Source organism: Alosa alosa, chromosome 8 (genome assembly GCF_017589495.1).
Source record: "Alosa alosa isolate M-15738 ecotype Scorff River chromosome 8, AALO_Geno_1.1, whole genome shotgun sequence".
NCBI classification, from domain to species: Eukaryota; Metazoa; Chordata; class Actinopteri; order Clupeiformes; family Clupeidae; genus Alosa; species Alosa alosa.
In genome coordinates this window covers 7,590,458-7,600,457 of record NC_063196.1, presented here as the reverse complement: position 1 = coordinate 7,600,457, position 10,000 = coordinate 7,590,458, and the positions used below count along the sequence as shown (strand labels likewise).

The window sequence follows — 10,000 nt, the reverse complement described above, 5'->3', positions numbered from 1 at the left end:
CAGATAAAAAAAAACAAAAACAAATGAGGTGCTTTTATCTATTTGCAAATGGAGCCGCGCAGCTGGAATGAAAAGGAGAAAGAGAAATTGAAAACCTGTGGCGTGGTGACTCATAATCAGATTAAAGCGAGGGAGGGAGGGAGGGAGAGAAGGAGGGAAAAGACATATACAGACAGAGAACTCCCATCAGCCCCTGGGAGATTCCGTGGTATGTCACGACTGCACCAATTGGACATATTGGCCAAAGGAACATGTACAGTACTTAACAACAAACGTCCCACACACGCTTGCTTTAGGCCACAGTCACTGGGACGTGTTCTACACTGTTCCTGCACAGTCACTGGGACGTGTTCTACAGTGTTCTTCCACAGTCACTGGGACATGTTCTACACTGTTCCTGCACAGTCACTGGGACGTGTTCTACACTGTTCTTCCACAGTCAATGGGACATGTTCTACAGTGTTCCTGCACAGTCACTGGGACGTGTTCTACAGTGTTCTTCCACAGTCACTGTATAGTATAAGTATATATACTCTTTTGATCCCGTGAGGGAAATTTGGTCTCTGCATTTATCCCAATCCGTGAATTAGTAAAACACACTCAGCACACAGTGAACACACAGTGAGGTGAAGCACACACTAATCCTGGCGCAGTGAGCTGCCTGCATCAACAGCGGCGCTCGGGGAGCAGTGAGGGGTTAGGTGCCTTGCTCAAGGGCACTTCAGCCGTGCCTACTGGTCAGGGTTTGCACCGGCAACTCTCCGCTTACAAGTCCGAAGCGCTAACCAGTAGGCCACGGCTGTCCCCACAACTGGGACGTGTTCTACACTGTTCCTGCACAGTCACTGTGACATGTTCTACAGTGTTCTTCCACAGTCACTGGGACGTGTTCTACAGTGTTCCTCCAGATTCACTGTGACGTGTTCTACAGTGTTCCTGCACCGTCGTTGGAGCAGCTAGTGCTGTGGCTGTGCACATGTCAGCAGACATCTCAGCCACGGCCACTGTGGGCGCTCTACCGTGATGGAGAACACGGCCTCTAACTCAGCAGCAGAACTGGCCCTGATGTGGCTCTGATCCGGCCCTGATCTGGCTGCTGTTTGGTCATGCCTTACCTTTCATTACCTTCACAGGTGGCATGCAGAAAAGCCTCATGTCAGGTGCCCTTTTGTGACCTTTTCAAACATCAGAAATTAGCCACATCCCTTAGTCAGATTGTCTAAGGGACCAGGGCCAGATCAAGACCAGGCCAAAGCCAAGGTGAGGCACCATCCAGAAACGTACACCGGTGGTTGAGGAGTGGTTGGGCAACCTGTAGGTTGCTGGTTTGAGCCTGGCTCCTCCTGACCATTAGCTAAATACTAAGCCCCAAACTGCTTCCGATGTGCAGGTTGGCACCTTGTATGGCAGCCTCCGCCACCGGTGTGTGTGTGTGTGTGTGTGTGTGTGTGTGTATGTTTGTGTGTGTGTGTGTGTGTGTGTGTGTGTGTGAGAGTGTGTGAATGGGTGAATGTGAGGCATGAAATTGTGAAGCACTAGAAAATCTACAAATGCAGTCCACTTACCAATTAATTTTACCATCAGAGAGTGACAATGCAGGCACAGGAAGAAGCACGGGTCTGGCTGGTTAAGAAAATGTACACTGCATCACGACTTTGACAAGTCAATGCAAAGGACAAACACCATATGGAGCTTATTAGAACATACATAATCCACCAGGCGCACACACATTTACATTCATCCGTTTAGCTAAGACTTTTATCCAAAGCCACTCGCTGCTCAGATAAGGCATCCATTTTAACTGCCTCTCTGTTCAGCCACAGGCTGACCTAGAAGACAGCACATTAATGGTGGCAAAAAGATATGTCCTTTTTCTGACTTTGCTGCAGTCCATGTTTTTGTTAATCTAGTCAACAGTCTTTTCTGTGCAACCTCAAGGTTTTATCGGACCAATCTGACGTTGGTGTGGAAAGCGACCTGTGTTTTTGTGCATAGAACGAGTGTGTGGCTTTTGTGAGCTCTCTCTGCGGCATATCAAGGACAAGGTGAGGGCAACTGTCAATCCTCTGCAGTGCAGGCTAGAGCACTGATGCTTTTCACACAGAGGTCAACACCTATTTCTGTCTCTGTCCCTGCTAATGGGCTGCTGAGTGACCACAGAACAATCAGCTGGAAGGACGGTCATTTCGGTCACCGTTCTCACATGACACGCTCTTTGTTAGGTTCTTGGATTGTAGGGACGTGTTTACAAGAGACCATATAACTATAATCTGTAGGCAAGGAAGAAGGTAAGGACCAGCCTTTTAGCTAAACCTTTTGCATTTCTAAAGAATTACTTGTTGCTCTCTATCTCTGTCTTAGCGGCCAGGCCATGGCCAAGATTCTCAACAGCCCCGCTCCGGTGGCCATTTGGCCTCCTATCTCGACACCCTGTTGAGAGCTTAATTCAATCCTGGGTCTACCTGGGACCACAGGAAAATATCTGAACTCTAAGATTTGTGTCAAAGGAGAAATTATAATCTGCTTGTGTTTTGATCAAAGGACTTTCCTCCACTACACTGGAGGACAAGCTAAACTAATTAGCATACAGCAAAACTCAAATCCACCACAGCAACTACTCTGATGGTTACCTCTGAAATCTCTAACTTGTTAACTTGTTAAGTTTACCTCTGTGAATTGGTTATGTTTCCTTTGTTACTGTTTGCTACTTTGTTATTTTACTTTGTTACTGTAGACTATGTGAGTTTACTTTTATATTCAACTGAAATTATATTGATTACATTTACCATTTACCACCAAGGCTTAATGCCTAATAAATTGTTCATTTGCCTACCAATCGTATACTTCAATTCTCGTAGTATGCCATGCCACGCTCTTCCATAGCTGATAAACGAGTTACTTGGTAATTGAATAGTGATACAAATTATTAATTAAATGGAGTCAGATTAATCGAGTTTGTAATAATAACAGTTACCAGGTAATTCCTGACCAGCCTGTCTATTGTTTTAAAACACGCGATCAACAGGAGAACGGCCTATCATACTTCTCATTCCACGTGAGATGCGCTGTGGGCCTGTTCTCTCTTTCAAGTGAGATAGCCCGACATGTCTCCATGTTTTGGACAAAATGTTCTTCCTTTCAATTTTGAATTTGAATTTAAATTAAAATGACTTTTGTGTGTTTCTCTGCAAGACTGCAAGGTGATATGATTTGTGCCTAAGAAAAATCATTTTTAGATTCTTTATATCGTCATCATAAAAAAATACCATGAAATACGGTGATATAATGTTAAGTACACATCGCCCATTTCTGCTCCTAAGGAGCGGCTCTCGGCCTGGACGCCAGCTGGGCTCTCTGCTCCACTGAGAGCGATGATGAGCGGTGTGTGCGGGTCAGGCGGTTCGGTTCAGTCCGGCGGAGAGGAGAACAGGAGACTCCTGGGAGAGTAGCAGCTGTTCCCCGACGAGCTCTCCGGATCACATGAAAGATCAAAGAGCCCCCCCCCACCCGCTCTGTCCTCCATCAACCTGCGCCCCCGACGGCAGGGCGGAGCGGTGGCGTCTGCCGAGCGTTGAGGGGACAGCGAGGCGCGCGCGCGTGCGTGTGTGTGTGTCTGTGTGTGTGTTCTTCCTCCGCCTCGAGTCGCCTCTGTGTCGCTCGCCCACCTCCTCCCCTCGACTCACTTTGCTTTGCTCTCCCGACGCGGGACATGAATCGGCAGCGGCAGAGACCTAGTCCAGTCTCAATCATTCATGAGGCTACTGACTGCAAACAGAACTTTAGCATTACCCGACAAGACGCGCACACACACCCACACACACCACACACACCACACACACACATCAAAGTGGGCAACTAAGAGACCCATACCGTCATGCCTCCTAAGAGACACACACAGGAGGGCTGGTCTTTAAGAGTCTTCCACCCTAACCAGACCCATGTTTTACAGACACAGATATCCCTATGGAGGCTGAATTCCATTCTGAGTCATTAAATGCCTTGTGGGGGTGACGTTATGGCCAAAAAAAGAAGGCATGTTTTTTTATGACTGTAAGGGAAAAACATAAAATTAAAGACCATTTTTACTGTTATGTAACTGCACATTAGTGGCTTTCATACTGTGTGTTAAGTATGTGCTTGGGTGCTTTTCTGGTAGCTGTTTGTGTACTAGGTTGTTTAAAAAAACATTGTGGCAATAACCATAACATTTATGATTCACTCTTTTGCAGTCTTGTTTGCAGTCAGTTGTGCCCTTTCCATGTATGTAAGCCTCTCCATTTAGAAGGCCACTGGACAGAAGGGCAGGTCAATAGGGTCAATATGTTCTAATAGATGTTGGTGTTCATGGGTGATTTTATTCTTTTCACCCAGGGCTAATTTTTTGATTAGTAAGAACAGAGATCATTGAGAACACTAAGAATAATATTTAGAATATCTATAATCTATGATCTAGAATACCAAGACAAATGTCGTGGCCTTTGGATGTATCTGGGTTCATGATGTATTCCTGTGCAAATTCCAGAAGTTTTGTTATGTAATGTCAGTTTGCATGTTTGTTTGTTTTTTTTGTCTGTGAGCATCTCTGCACAAGTGTGTTCTGAGGATAATATTGTGCATCTTGGGTTGGAGTTTGCAGAAGACCAGTCTCACCTGCGTTATCTAAGGAGACTTTCACACAACGCAGCACAGTAAGGATAATGAGAGAGGTGGGTGGTGGATGGGGTCGGGTGGGGTTGGGTGGGATGGGGTGGGGTGTAAGTGGCTTACTAGGTAGCGTGAAATCCAACTGGAGTGGGGGAGTTGTACTGTCCTGATTTTTATATTTGTAGGTGGACACAGGACCGCAGAGGACAAGCGGAGCAGCCATGTTTAAAAGCATCGGTGCGGCTCTTACCGGAGAAGAGCAGGACGAGTTAACACACACTCAACAAGACACATTCAGCATGAATTATTCAGCGAATGGCTTTCACAAGACGGATCCTCCCCACTCACTGCTCTCCATCACTGAGCTGGGGCAGAGAAGAGGGAAAGAGAAGGGGAAACACCATACACCATCACCACGGCGATGAGACCTCAGACGCACGCCTCCTGGCTGGACCCTTTACAGCATCTGTCAGATCAATGAGTCTCATTAACACAGAGGGCTTTATAGCTCATAAAGTGAATACCCTTCAGTGATAGAGTAATGGGTACCCCCCTGGTGTCACTTAACATACACCAGGCTCAGCTAACACAGTCTGGGGCCCTGTTAAAGAAGCAACTTGTTAAAGAAGCAACTACTGTGTATGTAGGGGCAGCCTGGGGACCACCACAAAGCTCTGTGCAGGAATACCCTTTTTCATCAACCCATTTTCCCATTTACTCAGATACCCATTTAATGCTAAGGAGGTGCCCAATGTGTCTAAAAACCAACAAAAAGGGTCAAACGTTACATAGAGCAATACCGGCATACCAGTGCAATACCGGCATACCATACTCAACCATGTCAGAGACTTTATTCTCCTTATTTTAAGTCACATCACAGTCACTTATTTTAAGAGGCATCACAATCTAACTTTAAAGCCTTTATTTTATAACAATCTTAGAATAATGTTTCTCTTTCATTTTGGTTATTGGCTGTCAGTCTTAAATAATGTCAGTGTGAAACTGCTAGAGTCTAGAGTTTGCATGACAAAAAAGGTTAGTTGTGCAATGAAGTTCCGAAAAAAATAGGTTCCATCCTCAATAATCAATTTAGCCTCTGAAAAGTTCCTGAACAAATCAACACAAGATGATAAATTGGTTTATTTGTTTGTTTGTTTGTTTGTTTGTATGTTGTATGTGTTTGTGTATAAAAGATCAAACTAGAGGACTGTACATTTCTGAGGCCAGAGTTTTTCCTAGTCTTCCTGTTATGTATTTATCTGTGAAATCACAGGAATGAACAAACGGAACAGCGTGAGTTCTTCCGACGGACTGGAAATGGAGAAACAATTTTGAAATAATGGAAGAGAGGCTGATCTCCATCTGACGAGCTCCTGAGATGTAGACGAGCTCTCAGGAGAGCGATTCCCCAGGGAAGCAGAGATCTGCTCGAACAAAAGGAATACATGCTAGAGAATACACAAAGAAGAGTCAGACAGAGAGTGAGGGAGAGCATAGAAAAGAGAGAGAGAGAAGGAGAGAAAGGGAGAGAGAGAAGGAGAGAGAGGGGGGAAGGCATAAAGAGAGAGCAGAGCGAGGAGGGAGAGAAGGAGAGAGGGAGAGAGGGAGAGAAGGAGAGAGGGAGAGAGGGAGAGAGGGATAGAGATAATTATTATACTTGTACAACTGTCAGTGAAACTGAACAAAAGGTTTGTGAGATTTGCACAATACTGCAGAGAGTGCAATCTGTCTCCGCTGTTGTCTGAGTTCGGTGTCTGTTACCTCTGTAGTCTACACCCTTAAGCTCTTAAACTCGGAAATTGCAGATGTATTCACAGCTCTCTGATTCACATCTGTAGATGTGGAGGGTATAACAGTCATGTGTAACTCCTGCTGTACTCAAAACATCCTGCTCGACTCCCAAAGGACAGTAAATACTACAGACTGTGCATCATTTGCATCCTACAAACCCATGGCTGTGGAAAAGATAACTGGATATACAGTTAATATAGAATAAGACCTGTCATTTAAACATCATCAGGTGTGCTGTGAGTGACAGCTAGCTGTTGTGGCAGTAAGGAGTATTGATCTACCAATGCGACAGTATGTTCTAAAAGGACCACAGCCCCTTAGTGACGGGTCGAGAGTATGTTCTAACAGCAGCACAGCCCCTTAGTGACGGGTCGAGAGTATGTTCTAACAGCAGCACAGCCCCTTAGTGACGGGTCGAGAGTATGTTCTAACAGCAGCACAGCCCCTTAGTGACGGGTCGAGAGTATGTTCTAACAGCAGCACAGCCCCTTAGTGACGGGTCGAGAGTATGTTCTAACAGCAGCACAGCCCTTTAGTGACGGGTCGAAAGTATGTCCCGTGTTGTCTATCCTTCGTTGTTGGTTCTGTTGCGGGTTCCAACAGAGTGATCACAGCAGGCATTTCCTGTATGTGTGTGTGTGTGTGTGTGTGTGTGTGTGTGTGTGTGTGTGTGTGTGTGTGTGTGTGTGTGTGTTTGTGGGTTTGTGGAGTATAAGATAGGGATTGCTAGTGCTCAAGAGAGAGACAGATGGCTGTCAGCTGATCTGACTTCCTGCTGAAACAGTAACAAAGATGGACGGATCTACCAGTGGGAGGGAAGGGTGGGAGGGGGGTGCAGTGGGGGGTGTAGGGGACAAAGATGGGGGTTGTAGTACGGGTCCACCAGTGGGAGAGAGGGATGGGGGGACGTTTGACAGTTGGGGGGATCTCTCCTCTGCCCACTGTTTCCTGCACACTACACACACATCACCCACATACACACACACACACACACACACACACACACACACACACACACACACACACACACACACATCACCCACATACACACACACACACACACACACACACACACACACACACACACACACACACACATCACCCACATACACACACACACACACACACACACACACACACACACACACACACACACACACATCACCCACATACACACACACACACACACACACACACACACACACACACACACACACACACAAACACACACACACACATGGTCTATTAGTGCACTACCTACTTGAGGGACGAGATAAATGACGTGCTGCATGTCACAACATGACCACTGTTCCAATCCCCCATCAGGGTTATGCCCTTTCCCAGCATGCACTGCAACCTCATTCTATCACATCTCCGCCAGACCCTCAATCTACTGCCTGAAGTGTGTGTGCATGTGTGTGTGTGTGTGTGTGTGTGTGTGTGTGTGTGTGTGTATGAACCCTATGTGTGTATCTGTGTGTGTCTATGCACACTGTGCACACATATGAATGCATATGTGTGTGTGTGTGTGTGGGACCACCTGTCAGCAAATGTATGCACTTCGGAGCCTGCTGTCTCCTCCAAACCGAATTTGACAAGAGCCATTTTAAGTTTACTCACACAGGATTATTTAACATCTCACACCTCGACGCGCAGGCCATTTGATGAGCCGACACGCTTGCGTTTGTGTGTTTGTGTTTGCCTGTTCTTGTTTGTGTCGGATGCTTGTTATTTTTGTTTGTGAGCAGCCCAGACGCTGGCAACACCAGCAGGGGTGGGGGTGGTGGGGGGTCGGGAGGTGGAGGTGTGCTGTGATGCAATAAAACCACCGACGTCCCTCCTGAGCCAGGCAGGAGGCAGCAGCAGCAGGCTACAGGGAGAGGGGATGGCTTATCTGACAGGAATGCATGATGTCTCATTTGTGGAAGTGTATGCATGTGTGTGTGTGTGTGTGTGTGTGTGTTTGCATGTTGAGTCATCAGGGAAACTCCTCCAGGAATATCAGGCATGGCAGAGTAGAGGGAGAGGTTTGATAAGACATTTTACACGTGTGGTAGCTGCCTCAACAGCCCTTCAAAGGCCCAGTAAGCTCCAGTGTGTGTGTGTGTGTGTGTGTGTGTGTGTGTGTGTGTGTGTGTGTGTGTGTGTGTGTGTGCGATGCTGGGTTTGGGATTGAGAGGGTGATGTTGAGTTTTATATCTCTAACAAACAATGCAGTACAACAATAGTGGCATTTCGTTCTGCTTCGTCTGTTTTTCCTGCTTTGTTTTTGTTTATATTTTTGCTCTTTTGTTTGTTGTGATCATGCGTGTGCCACCTCTGCCAGCAGCGACAGCGGGCTGGAACGAGAGGTGATGATGCGCTTCCCCTGCATGGCTCTGGGGAGAAGAGAGGGGAGATGGAGATGGACACTCCCCCACCAACCCCCCCACTGCCCAGGCCCTCCGTCCTGTCATGAAGACCTGGCTCCGTCCGGTCCAACCCAGATCCCCACACCGCCCTGGGTCATGCAGAACCACCACCACCCCCTCCAACAAACTCACAAACAAACTCTCACACACACACACACACACACACACTCCTTCTGCCATGCAACCCTCATTGGGTGATGCGGATTAGAGTCCATGGCCTCAGGTTTGGACGCCACAGCCAAACGCCACCATCTGAAGGGCCTCATATCAGCGGGAAAAAAAACCCCTCCTCGGTCCATCTTTCCAAAAAATACATCTCCTTGTGGTCTCCTTTCCTCTCTCCTCTTCTTCCTCCTCTCTCCTCTTCTTCCTCCCCTCTCTTCTCATCTCCTATCTATCTCCTTTCATTTGATCTCCTCTCTCCTTTTTTCTCTTCTGTTCTCCTTTCCTCCCTCCACTCTTCTCTCTTACCCTCTCCTCGCCTCGCTTGCCTAATCCGAAAAAGGGATCATGATGAAGGGTTTGTGGAGTGCCAGGTGCATGCTGGGATGCTGGAGGCCTGCGCCAAGCTGCGGGGCATCCCGGGCTGTTGAGAGGTTCGGGGTGAAAATCCGCCATCTGCCGAAGTGAGATGCGCGGTGCCGAGCCGTGGAGCGGCGAGCGAGCAGCGCAAGGCCATGCGCGCCAGCGTTGTGCTGTGGGCCAGCGGCGCTTATGTTGTTAATGGCTGCGAGCCAAGAGACAGACTTCCTGGCAGTGCCAGCGACCAGAGCGCCTCTTAAGACACAGGGATGAGAAATACTGCTTCACAAAGGCACTGGTTTTAGCATAAATGCATGATCTTGAGCACAATAAGGTAGAAATTGCCCGCACTCCTCACACTCCTTTGCCTGAGGAAGACCCAGCCGGGTTGAAACATTGCACCACACAATAAATGTATGAGAGTTTTTAGCAGAGTGCGGCATTTCATCCTTTTTGAGTTCTAGTTCCATTTGCCCTGTTGCACCTTACCGGTGGGGATGTGCACACTACTACAACTACTCATTGTGATCTTGCACACAGACATACACACAAACACGCAAAGTCTCACGCACACACTTAAACACACTTAAACACACACACACACACACACACACACACACACACACTGCATC

General features: G+C 47.3%; 1 protein-coding gene across 1 annotated transcript in view; it reads right to left on the bottom strand.

Annotated features, from left to right (window-relative positions):
• Window positions 1-10,000, bottom strand: part of LOC125299176 (MAM domain-containing glycosylphosphatidylinositol anchor protein 2-like) — a 214,908-nt gene that overhangs the window by 83,692 nt on the left and 121,216 nt on the right.